Raw genomic sequence first — 17,841 nt, 5'->3', positions numbered from 1 at the left:
ATTATGATTGCAATATGAAAAAATTATGATTTCTGTATGTAAACATTAATGATTTCAATATGACAAAAATTATAATTTCAATATGAACAAATTATGATTTCAATATGAAAAAAATTATAATTTCAACATGAAACAATTATGATTTCAATAAGAAAAAATTGTGATTTCAATATGAAAAAATCATAATTTCAATATGAAACACTTATTATTAAGTTTAGCTTGACTAAATCTTTGGTATACACATGCTATGGCCAAGACCAAATCTGCTTTTTCGTTTGATGAGGTTGCCAGATATTTCCCAGAGGATTTAGAACTGTGGTTGGCAGTCCTTTATGGGAAGAATCTGCAACTGAAGCAAGTAAGTTAAGTGTTTGTTGCACTGTCAGTAACTGGATATATATATATATATATATATATATATATATATATATATATATATATATATATATATATATATATATATATATATATATATATATATATATATATATATATATATATATATATATATATATATATATATATATATATATATATATATATATATATATATATATATAAGGTTCATAAATCTTATGCACTGTTTTACTCTTCTTTTTCTAATGTAGCCCTTGGAAAATAAACCTCGCTTTACTATGCATTTAAATACTGTAATCTCTGATTATCCATCGCACTATACACCAGGAGGTGATGAATGAATTACAATTGTACAACGTAATCAACGATTAAAGTTTCTACAGAGAATTTTTAAACTTAAAATTTGGTCATGATTCAGACACCAAAAAACTCTCAAGTCCCAAGACTTCCGTTGAAATTATACTGTTTCCATAATGTACCAGAAGAAGGTACAATATTCAAGAAGAAATTTCAACATAATCTTCAATCAAATTTCCGATGGTCAGCACACAGAAAAATGTCAAAATTTCAACAGAATTTTCGATCAAATTTCCGATGGTCAGCACAGAGAAAAATGTCAAAATTTCAACAGAATTTTCGACCAAATTTCCGATGGTCAGCACAGAGAAAAATGAAAAATTTCAACAGATTTTTCAATCATATTTCCTATGGCCAGCACACAGAAAAATGTCAAAATTTCAAAAGTTTGTTTCAGCCCTCTATACACAAAGAAGAACAGCATTAATTATCTTTTTTTTTTTTTAAATAAATATACTTTACCATTTTGCCAAAAATGAATTCGAGACAAGAAATCCTCTAAACATCGAGTCAGTAACTCATGATTCTTATAAGGAGCCACTGTGATACTTTCACAGGTACTCTTAGGAATGAATGCAAAGTACCGTGCATCTGGCAACGCCATCCAGAATAAATGTACGTCATAATACCTAAAAAAAAAAAAAAAAAAAAAAAAATATATATATATATATATATATATATATATATATATATATATATATATATATAGGAGGATGATATACAAAAGTAAAATTAGATAAATGTTTTAAAGTAGGAGGAACAAATTTTTACTTTAGTGTATCCTGCTATAGAAGTCTTGCATTCAAAGAAAACGAAAACGTTAACTTGAAAGAAAACTTAATCATAAAGGCCACACTATACTATATATTTCATATGAACAAACGACAGTACAGCGAAAATAACATTAATGATTACTAATAAAACTGGTAAGTTTGTTGGCTTTGAAGCCATTCCCTTTAGTGAAATATCCTTTAAAACATAAGAAATTACAAAACAGACTGCATACATATTTATAAACAAAAAAAAACTGGAACTCAAAATTTAAATCAGATTATTTCATCCTACTATAAGTCCTGGTTTTAAGGGACTTAGATCTAGCTTGATAACAAATAAGAATAAAGAAGTATATTATGATGAAATGTGTAGATGACATAGGTTGCCGAGGACCGACTTGATAATGAACAAAAGAAAGAAGTAGTAAGCGCCAGTCTGAAGAATGCAAACATGAAACAAAAAATATAAAGATGGCAATACGAACTGCATGAACCCGTGTCAACTGATAAGAAATACACCTAAGGGTAGCGTAAGAAGTACGGCAAGGAATATATATATGTGTATATATATATATATATAAATATGTGTGTACGTAAACATACGTACATACGAACTACAAACGTCACAGCACTGTTGCCACACAGGGCACCATTATATTCGCATGGAGCTACTAAACCCATACGCATGCAGATACTTCACACACATGCGATCTACGTGCGAGCGCGCACATGCGCACTGGCGCGTGAATCTCAGCTGTAGTTAAGACTTTTAAGTATTTCTTAAAAAAAAAAATATCATCTTGCCTTTCGCACGAATCCTTCAGGGTTGCAACCCCATTTTATCAGGCAGCGAACCATCCCTTTTGTAGGTTATAATTTTGCTTTGTTCTCTCTCTCTCTCTCTCTCTCTCTCTCTCTCTCTCTCTCTCTCTCTCTCTCTCTCTCTCTCTCTCTCTCTCTCTTTTCTGTAGTTCTAAATGTAAAATTCATAAGAATGATCATTATAGAGTTGTTTAACAGGGCCACCGCATCACATTTCTAGACTCTCATCTAGGTAGGACAGACCAGATTATATGGAATTTAGGCCAATGGCCAAGCGTTGGGACCTATGAGGCCATTCAGCGCTGAAATGGAAACTGGCATTAAAAACATTTGAAAGGTGAAACAAGAGGAAAACCTCAAAGCAGTTGCACCGTGAATCAATTGTTAGAAGAGGATGAAAATTAAGATGGAAGAAAGAGAATATAAACGGAGGTACAATAAATGGAATGAAAACGATTTTCCAGCCAGGGGTCGAAGGGACGCTGCAAAGAACCTTAAGAAATGCCTACAGTGCACCGCACGAGGTGCACTGACGGCACTAACCCCCTGCGGGATGAAAGATTTGGGAAGAGCACGAGACGTGTGCTTTCGGAATCTTCATGTTATGCACGAGAGAACACGGTGTAATTTATTGCCATCATTAGCGTCCATTGTAAGGTCACCCTCGGAGATTTTCAGGATGGTTACATTTTTCTCATTCGTTTGCAATAGCATCAAGTTATTTGCATAATTATTTCCATCGATACATGCTCTATAATGCACAGAAGCCGTTTTTATGTCAAGAGTTGCAATAAAAACATAATTAAAAAATACTCAGAGTAGCATGAGTCTTAAAATGGAGAAACAAGTCCACAGTTATGTATATGTACATATATTTTAAGATAAAACTATACAGACAGTTTTCGGGAAACTGTTCGGTTCACTTTTCCAAGGGAAAGCTATCTGTACAGTTTTATCTTTAAGTATATGTACATATACATAACTGTGGATTTGTTTCTCCAATAAAAAGATCAATAGCTCTGTGTGAGACTAGAGAGATTGTTTAAAATGAAGATGGCCAGTTTTGAAAAACAATCTTAATAAAAGAGAAATGGATAATAACACTAATAAAAGAACTAATTGTCAGTAAAGTAATTTTCAGAATTTTGGACGTTTTGTGTCTCAAATGATGTTGGATAGTTTTAGTTTTCTGTGAAAGAAAACTGTTGTGCCGGCTTTGTCTGTCCGTCCGCACTTTATTCTGCCCGCCCTAAGGTCTTAAACACCACAGAGGCTGGAGGGCTGCAAATTGGTATGTTGATCATCCACCCCCAATCATCAAACATATCAAATTGCAGCCCTCTAGCCTCAACTAGTTTTTATTTTATTTAAGGTTAAAGTTAGCCAAAATCGTGCTTCTGGCAAATGATATAGGATAGGCCACCACCGGGCAGTGGTTAAAGTTTCAAGGGCCGCTGCTCATACAGCATTATACCGAGACCATCAAAAGATAGATCCACTTTCGGTGGCTGTACAGAAAACTCGATTGCGCCGAATTAACTTCGGCGCAAATTTTACTTGTATCCAATGACCATTTGTTTCCAAAGATCCAATGATTACTCTAGTCCAAAACAGCTTTAGAATTTTATCAATATACGTGTTGTCTTGTACCACGTATGCAATATGCATTCATACGAAGAAAGCACTGTGTATGAAATTCAACAAAAATATCCAAGTAGAAAGTTATTCATTATATGATTACACAGTTGATTTAACTCTGGAGAGCAATATATAAAAATTGTCACAAGACTTAACGTGAGATTTGATATACACATCCTTCAGCATTGTTGGGAAAGTTCTTTTCTCATTTCATTGTTTTATTGTTCTTAAATACTACATGAATTCACAAAATTCATAAGAAGATGGGGAGAAAAAAAATAGGCCCTTTGAGTAAAAGGACATTTCAGAAGTAGGATTCCCAACGCAGGATTCGTACAACGATACATAATAAGTAAGATCGTGAGGAAAAAAAAAGTCCTTTGAGTAAAAGGACATTTCAGACGTAAGATTCCCAGCGTAAGATTCGTACAACGATACAAAATAAAAACGTGATAAAAAAATTCCTTTGAAGAAAAGGACATTCAAACGTAGGATTCCCAACGTAGGATTTGTACAGTAATACAAAATAGGTAAGATCACAATAGGTAAGATCGTGATAAAAAAAAAGTCCTTTGAGTAAAAGGACAGTTCAAACGTAGGATTGGAACAGCTAAACAAAATAAGTAAGATCGTGATGAAAAAAAGATCCTTCCATTAGAGGAACCTTTCAAACGTAGGATTCCCAACGTAGGATTCGTAAAGCGATACAAAATAGGCAAGATCACAATGATAAAGAAAAGTCCTACGAGTGAAGGGTCATTCCAAAGGATACAAAATAGTTAAGATCACGAAAATAAAAAAAATTAAAGGTCCTTCGATTCAAGTGACATTGACAACGCAGGACTCGCAAATGACGCAATGACGCATGTCACAGAATCCCACAGGGCGTTATGTTCGCCAGCAATAACACGAGCCAATGAACATCGCGTGAACTGAACTGGTTTATATAGATGTGTCGTGACGAGGCGACGGGAGGAGTGAGTGCCGTGTCACAACCTCCAATCCTACGTCAGTTGGTGTAATTATTGTCACTATTACGAGCTCGTTGGCGCGCGCTACGAGCGCTGGAACCCGGCGCTGCTGTCTCCCCTACCCTTCTGATCCCCTTATGTAACCCGACCTTACAGCGGGGCAGACAAACAGGTTTGCAGGAGGAGGGTGGATGTCTCCCCTACCCTCCCATTCCCCTACCTACCCTGACCTCACCTGGGGCGGACAAACAGGTTTGCAGGAGGAGGGTGGATGTCTTCCCTACCCTCCTGATCCCCTCCATACCCTCCTCACCTGGGGCGGACAAACATGTTTGCAGGAGGAGGGTTGATGTCTCCCCTAGCCTCCTGATCCCCTAACTACCCCGACCTCACCCAGGGCGGACAAACAGGTTTGTAGGAGGAGGGTGGATGTCTCCCCTCCCCTCCCGATCCCCTCCATACCCTGCCCCCACCCCGGGGCGGACAAACAGGTTGGCAGGAGGTGGGTGGATGACTCCCCTATCCTCCCGATCCCTTACCTACCCTGCCCCCAATCCGGGGCGGAAAAACAGGTTTGCAGGGGGTGGGTGGCTGTATCATGTCTCCCTTACTGTCACCCGTGGGAAGACAAACAAGATCCACTCAGATTTTTTATTATTATAGAAGATAGATTATTCAGAAGACGAAACCTATTTACATGGAACAAGAACACATACTCATATGGCGCAAGCGAGACCAGGCATTTCTCTGTAACAAAATACACACACACTCAAACCACACACACACACACACACACACACACACAGGCACGATATCCATCTCAGAAAAATGTAGATATAATTACACGTTATTTCACGGCGAGAGAAAGACCCAAAGCCACGCACCGCTCCAACAACAACAAACAGTTGCCAAATGTCGCCAGAAAGCAGAACACGACCACCCCAACAAAGTCCGCCTAGGGAACCACATTATACCTAACGACCATGACTTGGATCCTGCCTCGATCTTGCTATTGTTGACGTAGTTTTGCAAGTAATGTTGCCAGTAACGCACTAAAGAGAGGTTACACCAAGGAATGGCCATTTCTGTCCGGATAAGTACAACACTGACCATGAATCACAGACGAATGTCTTGAGTGTTAAAAAGAATTCTCACAGATCGTGGGAACTGAGTGTGGCGACCAAACGTAATAAGTACCGATAATCATAATGTACTGCCAGTCATAAAAGCCGTTTCGAATGACGTCATTCGCTATTTCATTACAAAGCACGCAAATAAAAATTTGGTCTTGCAAATGAAAATAAAAAGGTCACGTAATGACGTCTTGAGATCTTAATGATTATAAACTGTTTCCAGACATATAAATATGTGAAATATGAAAGCAGTAAAATGCATTGAACCTAAGTCTGAGTATCGGCTGAGAAATGTCATAATTTTCTCTCTCTCTCTCTCTCTCTCTCTCTCTCTCTCTCTCTCTCTCTCTCTCTCTCTCTCTCTCTCTCTCTCTCTCTCTATATATATATATATATATATATATATATATATATATATATATATATATATATATATATATATATATATATATATATATATATATATATATATTTATTAACTTTATCACATATACAATTGTTCTGTGCATTAGTAGAATTACTAAAAGGACCTCATTCAAACTGGATGGTACGGATACTTGATAATGTGGACTGTTTGTCCAAGAAAGCTTGTAAATTTTTGAATAAAAACTCCATTAGATACCATCCAGTTTGAATGAGGTCCTTTTAATATATATATATATATATATATATATATATATATATATATATATATATATATATATATATATATGATTCAGTTATACATGTATATATATATATATATATATATATATATATATATATATATATATATATATATATATATATATAATATATATATATATAACAGCAACAGCAACGAAATTATCCAAGAATTTCCGAAAAAATGAAGCCAAGTAAAACTAAAAGCGTTACCCAGGATAACAACAATTTAACAAAAATGCAAGAAAGTTATCCAAAACGTGGATCCTGATTGGGGCGACATTACTCGACGGATGAAGGAAAAAAAAAAGATTCTTTGTGCAGAGAAATTCTTTACGTTGAAAATTCTTTATGTAAAAACAATATTGGCGTGATCAAGAAGCACTTGACTTCAATTTCCATTCTAAGATGAGGCTTTTTGATCGTATGATGAATATCAACAAAACAAAAAAAAACAGTTCTTTCACTACAGATTATTGAGGATTTCCCGACGGAGGCGTGGCTCTCAAGGGCACCGCTAATATCAAAAACAAATAAAAAATGCGCCGAAGTTTCTTCGGCGCAATCGAGTTTTCTGTACAGCCGCTACAGCCTATAATCAAGGCCACCGAAAATAGATCTATCTTTCGGTGGTCTCGGTATAATGATGTATGAGCCGCGGCCCATGAAACTTTAATCACGGCTCGGTGGTGGCCTGTCCTATATCGTCGCCAGATGCACGATTATGGCTAACTTTAACCTTAAACAAAATAAAAACTACTGAGGCTAGAGGGCTGCAATTTGGTATGTTTGATGATTGGAGGGTGGATGATCAACATACTAATTTGCAGCCCTCTAGCCTCAGCAGTTTTTAAGATCTGAGGGCGGACAGAAAAAAAGTGCAGACAGAAAAAGTGCAGACAGAAAAAAGTGCGGACAGAGAAAGTGCGGACAGAAAAAAGTGCGGACGGACAGACAAAGCCAGCACAATAGTTTTCTTTTACAGAACACTAAAAATATTCACTGCAGATTACTGAGGATTTCCGACGGAGGCGGGAATCTCAAGGACACCGCCCTACGAAAAATAAGAGAGGTTCATACTTATTTCTAGTATTATTTCTCCCAGACAACCGGAACTGGCAAGGGTTCTGATTTAGAAATGAAAGTTTTTTCCCCTTCAAAAGTTTCGCAACTAGAACGTTCTGTTATTGAGACATTTTTAAGTTCACGAGTGTCACGAGAGAATGCACTGTAAGGGGTTTTAATCTTTGGGGCTTGGAAAAGCATTCATTTTGGATAAATTGGACACGAAGGGGGTGTCAAGTTTCCCAAGCGGTTTTTTTTTTAAGTTCTTGAAACGAAAGAGTCGATGGAAATGGGGATGTTGAAATGAAAGGTAAATATCTTTATTAAAAAAGTTTCGCAATTGAACGTTCTGTTATAAATATATTTTAAGTTATATATATATACAGTATAATAAATATGTAAGGGGTTTTAATCTTTGGGGCTTATATATATATTTATAAATTATATATGTCAAGTTTCCCAAGCGGTTTTTTTAAGTTCTTAAACGAAAGATATGGAGTATATATATATAAATATATATAAATATCTTTATTAATAAAAAAAAAAAATATATATATATATATATATATATACATATATCGTCTCCTCCCGATGGGTATATAAAGTCAATGGTATTTTTCCCCTCTTTAGCTGCTGAATCAAGGATGAATCCAGGGTACAAAATACATGTGGAGATCGATAGCATATATATATAACTCTATATCTGAATATATACATATATATACATATGTATTATATAACCTCTGTTCACTATCCTATATACATTCCAATATCCGTTGCCTGATACATACCCACATCCAAAAAAAGGTGAAAATTCAAGTCAATTGTTTTTATAACTTCCGCAGAGTCTTAGTTTCAGAAAACACAATCAGGGGCTTCTTCCAAACGTCAAAAATGGACTGAATCTGTCAAAAGTTATCGTTTGTTATCGCCAGCGGGATAAATTTTCCGCCATCTAAGAAATGACAAACCAGAAAAACATAAAATTTATCATCTTCCGTTCACTAGAGCATGATTTTCGTCACGGAACGTGAAATAAAAAAATAAAATGTGATGGAAGATCTACAAAGGAAATCCGAGAGTCGTTTATTGTCAGATAATATCCGTGCAACAGTGCCTTTTTCTTTCTATCCTTGCAACAATTCTTAAGCTTGTGCCTGTTGCCAGGATTGCTGAAATGCATGCGTGAATGCACAGATCACAGATGTAAAAACCATTCCTTAATCTATCGTTAATAATCATGAGGCAAAATATTTAAATACGTGAACGCGCAGATCACAGATGTGTCACCATTCCTTAAGTCAAGTATACCTTAGTTTAACCAGACCACTGAGCTGATTGACAGCTCTCCTAGGGCTGGCCCGAAGGATTAGATCTATTTTACGTGGCTAAGAACCAACTGGTTACCTAGCAACGGGACCTACAGCTTATTGTGGAATCCGAACCACATTATAACGAGAAATGAATTTCTGTCAACAGAAATAAGTTCCTCTAATTCTTCATTGGCCGGTCGGAGAATCGAACGCGGGCCCAGCAGAGTGCTAGGTGAGAACGGTACCTACCCGTCCAATGAGGAACTCCTATCCTGCATTATAAGTGACCGAGCCATTATCAAGAAGATTTGCCTCCTCAACACCTAAAACCGTCGTTGCTTTTTATTTTAAGTTTCCTGAGATAGCTATTTGTCTGTCCGTCCGCCCGGAGATCTTAAAACCTACTGAGGCTAGAGGGCTGCAAATTGGTATGTTGATCTTCCACCCTCCAATCATCAAACATACCAAATAGCAGCCCTCTAGCCTCAGTAGTTTTCATTTGATTTAAGATTAAAGTTAGTCATGGTCGTGCGTCTGGCACCGCCATAGGTGCCAGCAACACATGCCACCACCGGGCCGTGGCTTTAAGCTTCATGGGCCGTGGCTCTGAGAATTTCATACAGCACCATACGCTGTACAGAAAACTCGACTGCGCCGAAGAAACTTCGACGCATTTTTCACTTGTTTTAAATAAAAATCACAGCCAATTTACAATTTCTTTCAACTTCTATTCTCTAAAACAGATGACCTCCCGTCTGGTGCGAGAAACCAAAGCAAGGAAATAGCATACCTTGCATCATGACTACGATAGGATTGTCGAGTTAAATCCTTGAGGGAACGCAGGAAGGAAGGAAGGAAGTGGCTAAATGCTTCACACTATAGCTTAGACAACAGAGAAACTGCTCTCGCGGCAGAGATCACGAACACTGTGCTCTGAAAACGTGAACAAGGTTTTCCATGTACATGAATATCGATGCATGAACACTCTGTTCACTATTAAGAAGGCGGAAGTTCTCATTCAGGGCAGAACAGAAATAGAAAATAAAGTTCCACCAAAGGGGCCACTGGCTTGAAATTCGAGCTTCCAAAGAATGTTGGTTTCAACCTCCCACCGCAGCAGACGCCTAACACTGCAGCAGTAACTGATCATGAAACAGAGCCAGTGATTTTTCATCGCCCTGGGGGAGACGCGAACCCCTTCGCGTCATCTGAGTGGCATTCACGTCACTAACCACTATACCAGCGGGCCAGGTAAATATTATATTATTGAAAATACCGTCAACATTCAAATAAAAAGTTATAGAAACAAAATAACAATAATGACAACTGTACAAAATATAATTATTTCAATGTAAAAAGATATTCTAAATTTGTGTTCACCATTTTACTGATCATTTCAAAACTTTAATTACCTATTTCGTTGTTAATTTAAACATCTCCTCGTAGCTTTTTTGATAAATGAAACGTAACCTATTCAGGCATAAGAAAAATGTCCTACAAAATTTAAAAGGCATTCTGGATTTTGCATGATTAGAAAGGATGGGTGATGCGTATTTCTTTTTTTAGTTTTCTGTAAATCACTGAACTGACAATTTCTTCCTTCCCAACCAGAGGATGACTTAGGCATGACAAGCTTGTGAAAGAGGCAGGTATGCAAATCATACGATTTATTGAAAGGTCATTTTCTAAATAAGATTACTGACACGGACTTAGGACTACATAGCTTTTAGATTCGCCTATGAAATTTCCAGTTGTTACGGACGGATAGTTGTGTCGAGGTCGAATGCAAATAGGCGCATCTAAACTGCACGGGTTATTTCGGGTTCTCATATAAACAACACGTAAATAATGTGGTTGTTTTTTTCTGGTTCTCATGTCCTAAAAAAAAAGGTATGCAAAAGGAAATTCTTTACGTATGACAAGTTTTCACTGTAATGTTACGATATGTTTGCCACTTGTTTAACAACCATTTTGTAATTGGAATGTGACTGAAGAAATATGTATAAATATATAAATATTATATAAATACATACATAAATATTATATATATATATATATATATATATATATATATATATATATATATATAAATATAATATATATATATGAAAATAAATATATATATAAAATATAAAATATAACAAAGCCATAATGAATGTGAAACGAAAATAAAATGATATAAAACATAAAATGATTGTACAGCAAAGCCATAATGAATGTGAAACGAATAATCTTATAATATATATATATCCATATATATATATATATATATATATATATATATATATATATATATATATATATATATATATATATAGATACACACACAGGAGCCTCGATGGCTCGGTTGGTAGAGCAGCAGACTCGGACTTCATAAGAAGTCTGTGTCGCGGGTTCAAGTCCGCAGCCGGCCGGTCAGAGGGCGGGCACTTTGCTATCCGTGTAGACACCCCGGGATTATGTATGTAATCACCGGATAGGTTTGCTGAAAGCAAATGGGTGTTACAGACTAATACACACACAAACAGAGCCACTGCAACACCTTCTAAAAACATAACAGACGCCTCGAACTGTCGGCCTAAACCGCTCACGTCTCTTCGCTGCCGGGAGAAAGGGAGCTGGGGATTTGGCACGATACATATACACATGTGCTACCGGGTTCTAAGCGATGTCAGGCAGGGCAGCCGATCGAGGCTACGGCCTACCCCAACGCCAAATCAAAGTCCTTCAAAAGAAGGCATCGTGCTTACCCCATATGAAAAATTGGAAAAAAAGCACGTTAAACGAAGAAGATTATATATAGACACACACACACACACAACTAAAAGCAATATAAAAGTCCTATACTCCTCAAACCTACTGGAACCTAATTATAGAAAAGGAAAGCGCATGGAACGAATTAAAAGATGATGGGACGTCACCAGACCGAGCGGATAAGCCAGGCTCCAAGGCCGCATTTGATGACACCAGTGGCCATGACAGCCTCTTTCAGTGTAACTAACGGCCATTCAATGAAACGTTCCGTTGGGGAAAAAATTGACAAAAGAAAGTGATGTCTGTCCTCAAATTAAATGATGCGTCCGCTGGAATGTGTGGGATCTCAAGTGTATGAGAGTCACAAAAATAAAATAAAGATAAACAGGAATGTATGGAATCTCAGGTGTGTCACAAAAAAATAAAATAAACAGGAATGTATGGAATCTCAGGTGTGAGTGAGTTACAAAAATAAAATGAAAATAAACATTAATAAATCTCAGATGTGTCACAAAAAATAAAACAAACAGGAATGTATGGAATCTCAGGTGTGAGTGAGTTTCAAAAATAAAATGAAAATAAACAGGAATGTATGGAATCTCAGGTGCATGTGAGTCACAAAAAAAAAAAAAATAAACAGGAATGTATGGAATATCAGGTGTATGTGAATCACAAAAACAAAATAAAAATAAACGGGAATGTATGGAATATCAGGTGTATGCGAGTTACAAAAAAATAAAAATGAACAGGAATGTATGGAATATCAGGTGTATACGAACCATAAAAATAAAAAAAAAAATAAACAGGAATGTATGGAATCTCAGGTGCATGCGAAGCACAAAATAAAAATAAAAACAATATAAAATTAAATAAAATAAAGTGGAAAAAGCAAGATGAAACGAACTGATCAAAAACACAATAAAATGAAATAAAAAGCGAAAAAGCGAAATTATATGAATCGAATATATTGTCTTCAAATATGGTCTGGTGCTTGTGCAAACATCTGGTGGATCAATTATCTGTACCTATTGTTTTTAAGTAAAAATTATAATTGCTAATTTAATCAAACGTCTTGTTTTCCAGTTTTTTTTTCTCGTAACTCTCTGGTTATTCAATTAACTGAACGTAGGAAATGAATTGGTTAATTAAATCTGCTTTTGTATTTGATTAATCGAACTCAAAAGTTAAGTAATCTGCTATTTAATCCGTAAACGGAATTAAATTGATATAAGGTAAACTGTTAATTACATTTCAAATTGGTAATTTCAAGCCAGACTGAGTCTTCTTGTCAAAGGTATAACATTTTGGCATTTAAAATTTATGATGGCTTTAAATTATTATATTCAATTACACAGCTATTTCATGTATATATACATGATATATATGTATAATATATATATATATATATATATATATATATATATATATATATATATATATATATATAGATAGATGTGGATATATAGATAGATAGATAGATAGATAGATATATATATATATATATATATATATATATATATATATATATATATATATATATATATATATATATATATATATATATATATATATATATATATATATATATACATATATATATATATATATATATATATTACACACACACACACATAATATGTATTGTGTTAACCATCAACTAACAATCTTACACGAATGCAGGAGGGAGAGAGAGAGAGAGAGAGAGAGAGAGAGAGAGAGAGAGAGAGAGAGAGAGAGAGCAGAACGCCAAGTGACCTACGGAGAGAGTACGCAACAATGACTCACGAATTTTCACGAGCATTTGCCCGTGAAATCACGCTTCCGGTGAGGGAGCAAAAAAAAATAATAATAATGAATAAATAAAATAAAATAAAAAAAAACTTGCTCTCGTCCCCGGGGAGCAAGTGTGAGATTCGCCATTGAGTTTCTGCTCGGCCTGCGAGCATCGTTAACGCTCTCTCTCTCTCTCTCTCTCTCTCTCTCTCTCTCTCTCTCTCTCTCTCCCACTCTTCGGGGGTCTGGGGTGGGGCGGGGGTGGGGGGGACTAGATAAACGGAATGTCCTTAGACCTTGTGACATGTTCACTTCAAGTTATGAACTTTTTAATGTAACTGAAATATTTCTGTACGAAGTAGGAAACCCTTTCTTCTGTTATACGAAAATATTACCAGTGGACTGTATACACACACACATATACATATATATACACACACATATATATTATATATATACACGTATATATATATGGAAGTTGGCTATAACAGTGTTTGCAAAAGCAAAGAACTTTACCGTTAGATGCCAAAAATGTTTTACTCTCGGAAGGAAGGCGATCGCCTCGATCTACCTATAAGATCTTTTCCTTTTCACTTGAACCGAATTTATTTACGCTTTTGCAGGCAAGCGCAAACTACTCCTTCTTGACAGGCAAACTCTCTTTCTCCGGAAGTCTGCGTCATAAAAAAAAAAGTGTCTGTAACTGCGGAGCATAGACAGTAACCTTTGAGAAAAAAAAAAAAAATATTCAATGCTGGCGTAAAACGAGGTCTCGGTCTCTCTCTCTCTCTCTCTCTCTCTCTCTCTCTCTCTGAGGTCTCTCTCTCTCTCTCTCTCTCTCTCTCTGAGGTCACTCTCTCTCTCTCTCTCTCTCTCTCTCTCTCTCTCTCTCTCTCTCTCTCTCTCTCTCTCTCTCTCCTTCCTTCGGCGTAACGCGGAACAGTGAATGACCCCTCAGCACGACCACTAATTCTTTCATGTTCTCTGTAACCTTCCGTGTTATTACGTTCGAAACAGGAGGTAAAAATGCAACTCTATGCGCTAATCGCTCTTAAGCAAGGCTTTTCACTTTCATGACAAAGAATAACATTTACGTCGCCGTTTCTTAAAATTATGGCCTCCTGAAGAAGGCTTCGAAAACATATATATACTGGATAATCATGTCATCAATTTAGATAATGGTATTATATATTATTTATATGAAGCAACGCAAAAAATCATTTACCTTGCTGGCAACCTTCCACATACACAAAAATAGAAGATAATAAACCATTTGATTCACAAGTACTCGAATAACCGCGAGAAAGGTCTGGAAGATCAATAAGCAAATTGGACGACTGTCGAAAAATGTAGCCTGACCCTGTCCGAGGAAGGAGGGCGGGGTGAGGCGGGGGCGGGGGGGTTGTCCAGCAAGGTGACACTATCACAACACCTCATGCTTTGGGAAAAGCTCCACGTAGCGTAAAAGGGTGGTAAAAAAAAAACAAGTCTTACACACGTTTAACACTGAAATGTAATATGTCAGGCCTTGGAGATGATAAAAAAACGAGGTATGTAACAATTCAGACATACGAAAGCATGACTTTACGGGTAATTACGGAAATTCAGCAGCTCCACACAAAACCATCATGGCAGATAACGGGCAGTATGAAAAAGATAAGACAAAGGTTCAGCTGCTTTGGTGTAAAAGTAAGTCTGTAGCCAGGGTGCGTTATGTACCTTTAACTCTTCATGATACATGATACAGCACTGGTTGGGGAGAGTGAAGAGAAACTGCAGAAACTTGTACAAGAGTCCTGAGGTGCTTGCAAGAGGATGGTTAAAATATAAATTGTACGGGGGTAATTAGAATGTAAGTTGCAAAAGGATGATTAAAACCTGAATTCCAAGAGGATGATTAAAATATAAATTGCAAGAGGATTAAAATATAAATTGCAAGAGGATTAGAATATAAGTTGCAAAAGGATGATTCAAATATAAATTGCAAGAGGATGATTAAAATTAACTTGCAAGAGGATGATTAAAATATAAATTGCAAGAGGGAGGATGATTAAAATATAAATTACAAGAGGATGATTAAAATATAAATTGCAAGAGGATCATTAAAATATAAATTGCAAGAGGATCATTAAAATATAAATTGCAAGACGATGATTAAAATATGAATAGCAAGATTATTAAAATATAAACTGCAAGAGGATGATTAAAATATAGATCTAAGAAAGAGTGAGGTTATGAGGATAAATAGATACAATTGAAGATGGAGGAAGATATATCTTTAGTGAATGCTAGAAGAATGGCAGCAGTTGTTTCATTCGAATATATTAAACCATGGTAATGGCAGAGGAGGTGAAGCAAAGGCAGCAGAGAATAAGTAAGATTACATTTTCCTATGGAAGCCAGGGTGGGAATGTATGAATGGGTTGGTGAGCCAACTCTCCTTTGTGGGAGTGAAGTGTGAATGCTGATGACGAATGTAGGCTGAAGCTGTTGAGATGAACTGTTTACGAGAAGTCGTGAAGAGGTTAGCACGGGACAAAAGATGGAGAGTATTTTGACAGTATTTCAAAGTCCTTCACCCTGAAAACTAATAGCCAACCTTGAACACGAACAACTCACGCCTTAGTCTCTCTCTCTCTCAAACACACACACACACACACACAAACACATACAAACGCTACTGTGAACTCAAAAAAAAAAAAAAAAAAAAATTTAAGCAAGAGAACGAATGACAAGCTGCTCTTGGAAATTTTCCTCCAGTCCTCCTCCTCCTCCTCAGGGAACAAGGAGGGACACAAGGTCAACAAGTTGACCATTTCCCATTCGAGACCAATCAACAAGAAGTGAGTCACTGCTTAATGTCAGGTTTGACGACCAATGGCGATCTGAATCGGTCAGTGCACGAACCAGAGCTGATAACAATACATCAAAGTTGTGCTTAGAAAGGCCTTGAAGCGAAGGCCACGGCTCTGAGGTACAAATGAGACTGATATTGGGAATAAAGAAGAGATGTTTGAAAGAATATGCCGCAATTCAAAGGCTCAAGGCTACGGAACATCCTGTTGATCGTTGATAATGAATATGGTCGAGATCATGGCATCCGTTGGTTTCGTGATCGGTAATAACACAATGGATTTGGGATTTATTTTGGATTTATTCTGAGTCTGAATAAAAAAAGAAAACACAAGAATACTGAAAAGTCTCATACCATCTGCTCCATTTAGTTTATTTTTATTCCCCTCCATTCCTGAGGAAAAAAAAACACAAGGTAATCTAAACTGCAAGGCTAAAAATAACTTTCCTTGGGAACGCCGTTTTCTATAGAAATAGCTTTTTTTTTTAATCAATCCATTCTTCTTCAGTTAAGACGACAGGATGCTATCATCACCAAAATATGAAGAATAAACAACAATAAAAACACATTATAAGTAATAGCTCAAAATACGTTTAAATGCATACAGACAGCTGTAGGCAGGGAGAGACGAAAACAAAAAGATATATTTTTGACTCGAACCCTGAACACCAGTGAGACAGGGTATGGGGCTGGCACCCTCAACCAAAAATACTTGCCGAAAATTGAAAGCGTAGAAGCCTCAAGAGGTAAAGGGAGTGAATATATATATATATATATATATATATATATATATATATATATATATATATATATATATATATATATATATATATATATAAAACCTGTCAGTGCCACCCCAATAAGTTCAATTACCACTCTTCTGTTATGAGGTCGTCCGCGGCAAAAATACTAAATAAATAAATAAATCAACAAAACGAAACCGCTGATTATTCTTCCTTGAAACGAAAAGGAGAGGCCAGGAAACAGAATCTATGAACCGCAAGACAGAAGATGAAGGAAGGAAATACGGACATATGAGATGGAATGGGTATACAAAAGAATGGAACATTGCGAGAATAAGGTGGGACAAGGTACTAGAAAGATGGCTAGCTGTCAGGACCGCCAATTAGGCGTTAATTATTTGACCTTACACATTATTATTATTATTATTATTATTATTATTATTAAAACAGTTTAACCAGACCACTGAGCTGACTATCAGCTCTCAAAAGGCTAGCCTGACCTTACACAAAAGTGAGACAGCGCATCACTGAGCGATTACATGCGGACACTCGATACCTGGGCTGGAAGAGAGACCAGTCACTTGAAACGCATAGCATCCCCCAAGGGGGTCGCAGTGTCCCCTCA

The 17,841-nt window shown here is 36.3% G+C and overlaps 1 protein-coding gene across 2 annotated transcripts in view; it reads right to left on the bottom strand.

Moving 5' to 3' along the window:
• Lrp4 (LDL receptor related protein 4) overlaps positions 1 to 17,841 on the bottom strand; it is a 409,566-nt gene that overhangs the window by 277,059 nt on the left and 114,666 nt on the right. The window lies entirely within an intron of this gene.

This window comes from Macrobrachium rosenbergii, chromosome 27 (assembly GCF_040412425.1).
Source record: "Macrobrachium rosenbergii isolate ZJJX-2024 chromosome 27, ASM4041242v1, whole genome shotgun sequence".
In the NCBI taxonomy this organism is placed as follows: Eukaryota; Metazoa; Arthropoda; class Malacostraca; order Decapoda; family Palaemonidae; genus Macrobrachium; species Macrobrachium rosenbergii.
This window is presented reverse-complemented; position numbering and strand designations above follow the sequence as displayed.